The following is a 9,500-nucleotide window of genomic DNA, read 5'->3' as shown; positions in this document are numbered from 1 at the left end:
GGCTCCATAGCTCAGTGGTTAGAGCACTGGTCTTGTAAACCAGGGGTCGCGAGTTCGATCCTCGCTGGGGCCTCAACGTTTTCGTTTATTTTTAAAATAAAATAAAAAATTATATGACCTGATAACAAACATATTAGTTTTGAGAGGCGGACTGTCACGTGACAAGCTGTAACTCCGAGTATATTTGCCCACATTGCATAGGAACAGCAACAAAAAAATAACATGCTCTAGATAACAGTTACAAAACATTAATAAAATAAGATGTAAAATAAATCTTGGCACACACACCATCCAGGCATTATTTTTTTTTCACAGAACACAGCCTGTAAGCATGACACAGCACCATGAATCAGAATGGTATCTTGGTGAAGGTTGAAATTCAATCTTGTTAATCTGATGAATTAAAAGTAAAGTTGTAGCACCACCTACTGGTGAATCAGGAGCACAGGTGGTTAGGCAGTATATCACCAGGAGGTGGTGCTGTTCCACTGTTTTATACTGACTACAGTGTTGCTGTTGTTGTTGTTTTCCAACCCATCTCAAAAATTTAGGGCATGAAGGGCATATTTCTACCAAATGCACAATGAATAGCTTTTTTAACAAACTTATAACAAACAAATAGCGCTTTATTTAAATATATGCATTATATTTATTATAGTCTTACATAAAATCTACACAAATATGTACAGTTTAAATTGTATAAAAAAAAATCAAATCTTTTTGAAATTAGCTTCCAGTGATTTGTAATTGTTACTAAAATATTTTAAATGTATAAAAGGATATGCAAGAAAGCTTATAAAAGAGTGTCCAGACATAATATAACTTCTATATAAAACTATCAGATTGAAATTATACCATTATATCCCTCAGTAATTATCACATCTAAAAGCTCAGTTGGCAGAGTCGAATATGCCAGCTGAAGCAGCTGTTTGGATCCAGGCATTACATAAATTTTATACATCCACCCATCTGTCCATCCCTCCATCCATCTGTTCATCCATCTGCTCATCCATCCAGCCGACAAAGGGTTTCAGCTGCATGGTTTATGATTCATCTTCAAAATCTACAAGGGGCATTCAGGGCAAACATTTTAATGGTGCAAAAGGTTTAAAGAAGGCTGTATGTCCATGAACGACTATCTCAGCCGAGGTGGCTCGGGGCCCACTGCAGTCGTTCCTATTAACATCCAGCAAGTGGAACGCCTGACCTCGCTCCGAGCTATTTCCGCAGGTTTGGAAGAGGCATTAAAGGAGTTCCTGGGAGGCCGGCGTTTAAGATGTGAAGGAGGGAGTCCCATCATGGCTCCGGCATACTGAGAAAACTTTCAAACCTTGATAGTATCCCAGCACTAGTGTAGTATTTGTGTAGTAGGGGATTATATAGAGAAATAAAAGGAAGGTTTTACTCTCATGTTCTCTTATTCTGTACAATCAAAAGTCCCGGTTTGATTTGAACACCCCTTGTATCATCCTAAAATTCTAAAAAGAAAATGTGTATAAATCCTGTAAGATATTCATTCACAGCAGGAACTGGTTTATTACATGTTTAGGGATCCAAAAACTGGTGAGAAGATTTATATAGCATTCAGTAAATGTAATGCAAAATGCAGACACACACAACCATATTTCACAATAACAAAGTTATAGTAAAATCCCTAAAGGGAACATAAACTCAACACAAAGTCAGCTGGTTGTACAGCCTGAAAGAAATCTATCATGATCAGTGAGCTTGGTGTTATTCTCCAGTTACAGACGGGAAGCACCTGACCTACTGGACGTCTTTATTGGCTGTGATCCTCAAGCTGATGGACAGAAGAAAAAAGTATTAAAACTGGGTCGGTTACATGCTGGAAGTGGAAAAGAAGTGAATGTGAAAACCGTTCATGTGGTGCCACCTTCTCTTTCAAACTGAAATGTTAAATTATAGATGATCGCCTTTTCTTTTTTGGATTAAGTCAACTCAAACTAAAAGTGGAGCGAAATGGTTAAAGGGACCCATCTTGCTCCAATTTTGGTTTGAGATGATGTAATCCAAAAAAAGGAAAGCGATCAATATTATGATCAATATTATGCTAAATTAATTTCTTAATAATAATAATTTCTGGATCAGGCTCCAGTGTCCATGATTTTTTTTTTCTTTGTCCGTAATAAATTTGTTTGAAACAATGTTTAAACTTCCCACCTTTTCGATATTACAGGTAAGAAGAAACAAAAATGGAAGAAACTATTTGCATATTAGCGTGGAGGTTGTGTATTTATTTGCAGGTGTCATATGTTTATGAGTTTGATTGTTGCAAGATCAGAACAAAATCCATACACTAAGCTAGCTAAAATGCAAAGCTTCGTTAAAGTAGAAAGGCTTCTCTCGATATTATAATGGCTATTCGTGTATTTATTCATCTGTTGCATTTTTGCATTTTTTGGCGCTTATGTATTCAGGTATATTTGAGCTTCATGATATTTGCCGGTTTTCATTTAATGGCCAAACATTCATCTTTTTTTATTTTCTTTTTTACTTTTTTTGATTGTGCAAACTAGCTTTAAGTTCAAAACCTGTCATTTACCCGTAAGTCACTAGAGGGTACCCGCGGCTCCGCCTGCGTGCAGCCCTTACCTCTGCCTGTCATGTGCACTGTCGCTATAGACGCATCACAGTCTGATCCGAGGTTTCAGTAGCTATAAGCTCGGCCTGACTTACCCGTTTTCAAAACAACTTTGCTATGAAACGACTTGTGTTTAATTCCACCCACCTCCCATCGCAAATGCACATTGTTGCTGTAGATGATGCTACCCACTGTTACATTCAGCGAGGACGCGGCCTACTGGTTCATCCGGACCACAGTACGCGTATATACTGTATACCCCTATCCTTTACATCCTCTTCTCTCACTCCAACTAACTTCATGTCCTCTCTCACTACATCCATAAATCTCCTCTTCGGTCTTCCTCTAGACCTCCTGCCTGGAAAAGAAGTTACAACCTCGTCATCCTTCTACCGAAGTATTCACAATCTCTCCTCTGAACATCTCCAAACCACCTCACATGGGTTAACCCTCTGATGGAGGAAAAACAGTTTAACAATTCCTTTTGCATCGTTCATTATCTTCACATTCATAAGGAAAAATGGCATGGATCTGATCAACAAAGATGAGAGGTTTCCATTTTTTAAGCTTGTCTTTATATAAATAGGAGAACAGTGACAGGATCAGTGAGTGGGATTAGTTGGTTTGAGGAGAATCTGTCCTTAAACTGGAAGTCGATCCTACCTGCAGCTGTTTACTCACAGTTTGAGGTCCCAGTATCATCTCATCTCCCCATCTCTCACACCAGTGAACCCTCATGAAACCAGTGAACCCTCCAGATTAGTGAAGAAGCAGTCTAGTGCACAACCAGGATTTTTTTTTCCTATCACAGAGGTCATTTGACGTTAAAGGAGCCCACCTGCTTTTCTCAAACGCTGCATGCTTGCTCACATTCCTGGCTGATCGGATTGGCATGTGTATCCCTTCAGAACGAGGGAAAGCCTGCTGTAAAAGCTCGACAAACACAAACGTAAAGCAGCAATTAAGAAAACAAACAGTGCTAAGGGTCCGGAGCCGGCGTGGTCCGCAGACACAGGGTCGACTCGGCTGGCGGAACAATGGGAGGTCTATGTTTTTACAGCCTTCTCCTACTCCGTCCTCTCGAGAAGCAGCTGAGTTATCTTCTTCAGAAGAATGGGAATCATCAAGGTCAGCGCCGTAGTGCAGAGAGTGTGACGGGTCAACGATAAACATCCCCTGAGTGCTGGATTTCACTGGCGACAAACCAGACAATAGGCTGACCCTTCAGGTTTTAGCCATTCCAACGAGCTGGCGTGTTTTGGCAGGTCTTGTGCAAACTTTTCTGGGTGGTCAACGGTAGCACAAAGAAACGATTACGCTTTATACCATGATCTGAGGCACGACTTCCTCTTGACTGAGGAGAACATTTTTAGAAGATGGCTCATTCAAAGTACAGAAGAAATTGTGATTAAATTGCATTCCGCTTAAAATACCGTAGCTATTAAGGACTTTTGTTTTATAACAGTATCATTTATTAATTATGATTATTTTAATTAATAACTTATTTACTTACTTACTGTCCATTATCTAAACAGAACAGAACTTAGATTTCTTCTTTCCGTGATCTTTAGGAAATCAAGAAGTTGTAAACTGTTGAACATGTGACTTACTGAAATATTCCAAATATTTCATAAGCTGATCATGTTCATGTTAGAGAGTTGAATAAATAATTGAAATTTTTCGTAACTTATAATCATGGAAAACCTTGTCTCATGTTCTGTATGCTAAACCAATGAAAAAATAATCTTCTTTAAGATATTTAATAATGGCAAGAAATCTGATATACAGTACAGTATGGATATACAGATGGGCGTATCCCTGATAGCACATTTAAACCAGTCGAATTCTAATTGATTTATTATTGGTTATTGCTTTGTTAAGCCAAAAGCCTAATTAATGTTGAGTCTGTGGAAAGTTCTTGAATTGGATCCATAATGACTCCATAAATTGTATTTAAATAAAGTTTAGAAAATAAACAGTGAAATAGATGTAATTTATTTAAGTTAATTAAAATAATATTTTATATATTTTATTAAAATCTTTCATAATCATTTTTTATATAAAAAAATAATGTTATATAATTGCTGTAATTTTTTTAAGGATGGAGATAATTTGACCTATCTATCTATCTATCTATCTATCTTTTAGAGGTGGGAGAAAAAATAATACAATTCCTTAAAGTTATTTTAAAATGTATATAGGTGCATTGAGGTGGTAACATGTTGCCATTCCTTTGTAATCCTACAGGTGGCGCACTTTTATTCCCACATTGCCAGGCAGCAAATGATTTAGAATGGTTTGTTTTGAATTGTAACAAAATCTAGTAACTTACTCACTCACTCATCTTCTATACCGCTTTCCCAGGAGGCTTAGGGCACCGATCCATCGCAGGGCACATACACATACTGTACTCATTCACACACTACAGGCAATTTGGGAACGCCAGTTAGCCTAACCTACATATTTTTGGACTGTCGGAGGAAACCGGAGTACCCAGAGGAAACCCACCAAGCACGGGGTGAACATGCAAACTCCATGCACACAGAAACGGAATCGAGCCTGGAACCTGGAGGTGCAAGGCAACAGTGCTAACCACTACACCACCGTGCCGCCAAAGTCTAATAAATAGATAAATAAACAGATAAATAGTTAAATAGATAAATAGATTAATAGATAATAGATTAAATAGATAAATACAATAGTTGTCAGCATCTAGGCATCGGGATAATATTATATTGGCTGGTCCATAGTCATTCCCATTCTATCTATCTATCTATCTATCTATCTATCTATCTATCTATCTATCTATCTATCTATCTAAAAGTGTAAGCAAGTCTTTTCAGGGGAAAGTGTTTTTACTCATTTCACTCATGAAATATTCAAAACCTGTTCAAGATCTGTTGATTTCCATCGCTTACGAAACATGTCTATGTCTAAATGTCTATGTTAAAAATGTATTCACATCAAATGTGGATTATTGTTGCATTTTATATTGATCATATATGTTTTAATAAGATTCATGGTATTTTCTTGATTGACAATAAATAAATGTTTTTTTTTAAATAATTCCTGTCCCTACGTTTAATATCAAAATCCAAGCCTTAATCACTCAGAGTTAGTGCTAGTCAGTGGGGTCTGAGGCGGGAGGATGGATGAGCCGTTAGACATCTGTTTGAAGTAAATGACTAGACGGCTTTGTCTGGACCTGCTAATGATGACAGATTTAGACAGGAATGATGGAGATGGAAAAGATGAAGAGTCACCTACACAGGAAACGTAGTGAGCAAATCAGCTGCTGACTCTTTGGTTCCAAGATTCTGATGAAGAAAACCTTGTTCTCTGATGCAAGACAGATCCAAAAAGCTCACCATCTTTAGATTTAGCTACAACAACAAAAAAAAAAGTCAGAAAAAGCTTTCGTAGAAATTGACACTAATGCGGTGGTAGTTTTAGTGGTGACTGCAGAAAGAATGCTGGATTTTGCGGCCTTTAAACAATATTTTACCTTGGTATGTAACTCAAATGTAGCTCGACTCAAGCCCAATCATCAAACCTCCGATGGTGAACGAACGTAAACTTCTAGACACCAAGGGATTCAATTCCGACCCACAGTGGCTCTCTGGCTTAGTTATAACGACACGGAGCTGAAGCGGTGTGAAAGGCGAGCTGTGTGCATTGACATCGGCGGCCGAGGCCCTCTGCCAGCTCGCGGTGGTTAAAAACACGTTTACTTTCTCGAACCGAAAGAAATCCCAGATTTCCTGTGTGTGTCTTGCAGAAGAGCAAAAAAAAAAAGACTCAAGGAGCAGCCTGCCAAGTTCTTTAGTAAAAGAGCAGTGTGTCTGTGTCTCTCTCCAGCATCCTCATTCAACAAAGCCAGCACAGTCTTTATAAGTGATATACATACATATATAATTTCACACCCTCAGGGAAATAGGCGTCAGTGTACCTAAAGGCTGAACTTTTAAAACGTATTAAACTTCACGAGAATTACATGGACTCTCAAGTCAGGATGCATTTTATAGTTTAATTTATTATGGCACTGCGTTTCGTTTAAATGTTGTTACAGGTATTTCCTATAATGTGGTGTCCTTTATATAGGCAGAGCAGTTTGTTATTTTAACTTTTTAAAGATTTTTTTTTATTTTGTAGAAATATTTTATTGCTATATTTCTCCTTTTGAAAAAATATGTAGAAAAAAACTTTTTAATGCTTTACTGTGAAAACCGAGTGACCAATGTACAGTATTTCCCAGTCATTTTTCAACTTTTCAAGCATTATCATTAAAAATGGCAAAATTTGTGCTCACACTTGTTTTAGACCCACACTGACACTGAGATTTAGTGTAAATTATGTAAATGATCTTTTTAATTTATTTTACGAAGAAATAAAAAAAATACTATTTTTTTTCTTTTATACATCTTTTATACGTTCTCCTTATGTTTTCATTCTTTTTCTTCTCTGACATCACCAAAGCAGCTCAGTCGTTTTTTTCTTAAAATGTTTTCATTCATTTTTAAAAATTAGTTTAAAAAAGATTTTCTCATAGCAAGTGTGGAGTAAGTTCAAAATATGTTTTTGTTTTGCATAATAATAATGATTAGAACATTTTTGCATTATGTATGAAATAATGTATTGAAAAGTAATGTATTACTTTAAGTAAATTTCGAAGATATAATGAATTAAATACAAAAGTATTCATTTAGATGAACTGCTTTTGAAATTTATTGATTTCAACTTTTTTTTTCAATCCTAAAGGGGATAAAAGTTGATATCTTTGTACTGTGTCTTCAAATGAAGAATTGCTCTTTTTAAAATAGAGTGACATCATAAATAGGAAGAGACATCATTCTTGCAGTGAGACAACAACACAACGACGCCACCTTCAACTGATTTTAATGCAAATAAAATCCTACTTTGATATCCAGCATAGGGGAAAAAACTATGCAAGACTGATTAACCATCATTTTAAAATAGTTATAAAGCATTAAATATAAAATAATGTATATCATTATATTTATAATATATAATCATGTAGCTACATTACAACTCTAATAAATATTTATACATTTATTTATTTATTTGTTTATTTGTTTGTTTGATGACCGGTAGACTCTTTTACAACTCTCCGGTAGTTTTTACAACTGGAAAACTTATGTAAGTGTTTCCATAAGTGTCCATTTCTTCTCAGATAAGAGTCAGTATAAAGCTAATAACACTAAAGTGTTACGAGTATACTGTACTATACGAATGAGTGATAATAACCAAACGTGTGGTGAAAGAGAGCCACATCACGGCTCTGAAATCCGTTCCACTAAATATGACCCTCACCCAGCTGCGGCTGATTTGAGCTTGGGCCCGTTGAGGATTCGAGGTTACGTGTTACTTCGAGATTGTGTGTTGCATGAACTCTTGAGAGAGCAATAACACACAGGTCAGTGATGTCACCAGCAATTATCTGCAAGTGTTCTCGGGGATTTGCCTTTCCCCTAATGTTTAGGTTTTATTATGATATATATTTAAAGAGGTTCCTCACCCAGTCAGCCTCCGTGCAATAAATATTTAAACACTAATGTTCTTCTAGTTAATCAATTAAACCATTAAAGCACAGTGCAGTCAGAAGGCGTTGGATCATGTTACATGACAGCAGCTCCGAAACTAGATCTAGCAAGTGTGGCGACTTATAGTTTTATATACTGTATATTAATGTAATTGTTTTAATACTATATAGAGTCTACTGTAATGGATCAGCCTAGGCCTAATAGTAACTGCATTATTAAACATGCAAAAACATTAATAAGGAAAGGGAGAAAAAACATGAGTGTTGACGGAACAACTGTTTATAGCTGCTATAACATACAAGTTATCAAAATTGTTTTTACATAAAGGAAATATGATTATCAAAGGCACATTGCTGTTGTATAAGAAGAATAAAGCACTACAGCACAATAGTAACAGTAAAATATGCTTCCTTTCCCCGTCCCATCTTTGATTAATTACTTATAGCTTCTCTAGCAGCTTGTGGAGGCCCAACAGCTATCTTGGCTTTTCCTTTAATTTGTCTGCATCCATGATTTTTTTTTTTTTTTTTTTTTTTTTTTTTAGTAATTGAGTAGATCTGGATAGTTTGGCCTTTGTCTGACTCAGAAACGCGCTCCAGCTCGTTTCAATAAAAGACAGCTTCAGGGGAGAAAAGAGTGCAATGTTTTCACTGACATCATGCTTCAGTGTTTTCACTGCACTCTACACCTCACCTTACATAGTGATAGTACTCAGAATGCTGTATTTATATCAAATCTTAATCTTAAATTAATTTACAGGGGAAGTAATTCTGGTAAGGAGAACAGCCTCCATGAGCAGGTTGCCAGTTGTAGCTGGCTTTCTTCTGCTTCTGGAAGCTGTCCAGCAGAGCAAGGAATAAATTATATCAGTTCTGGGAAGTGCTTAGAGTGCAAACAAACAGAAATGTGCTAATGGCTAGATTTCTTCACACCCAGCGAACCTCTCTGGTGTGCCCGAGTGAGCTTTGATTAACAGTTGGTGGTCATTTAGTGCCAGGCGTACACACACAAATACAAGAACAGACAAGTGTTAAAGTGGTAGACCGCACAATGTTCTCGGGTGTAACTAAACAGCGACTGCAATAGACTGGTGTCAAGGTGTCACGTTAACAGAACAGAATCGTTCCTAATGGATACAGTATGATTCAATGGGAGAGAGTTATAAGGGCAGCTCAGAGAGCGGGTTGTTTGCTAAACCCTGGTGTTGTGAAGATGCATTGTGTTAAGAAAGGCAAAGGTTTTGGCCAAGGAAGCCACAGCAAGCTCGAACCAACCGCTTTGATCTTGACTCATCACGGCACGTTCCCCAGCCCCCATCTGGACTCACTTTTCTTAGG

At 37.0% G+C, this 9,500-nt stretch overlaps 1 non-coding gene across 1 annotated transcript; it reads left to right on the top strand.

The window, feature by feature from the left end:
• On the top strand, positions 1 to 73 carry trnat-ugu (transfer RNA threonine (anticodon UGU)). The gene has a single exon. It is a non-coding gene; the product is annotated as a tRNA-Thr (tRNA).
• The last annotated feature ends 9,427 nt before the right edge of the window (positions 74 to 9,500 follow it).

This window comes from Clarias gariepinus, chromosome 13 (assembly GCF_024256425.1).
Source record: "Clarias gariepinus isolate MV-2021 ecotype Netherlands chromosome 13, CGAR_prim_01v2, whole genome shotgun sequence".
NCBI lineage: Eukaryota > Metazoa > Chordata > Actinopteri > Siluriformes > Clariidae > Clarias > Clarias gariepinus.
This window is presented reverse-complemented; position numbering and strand designations above follow the sequence as displayed.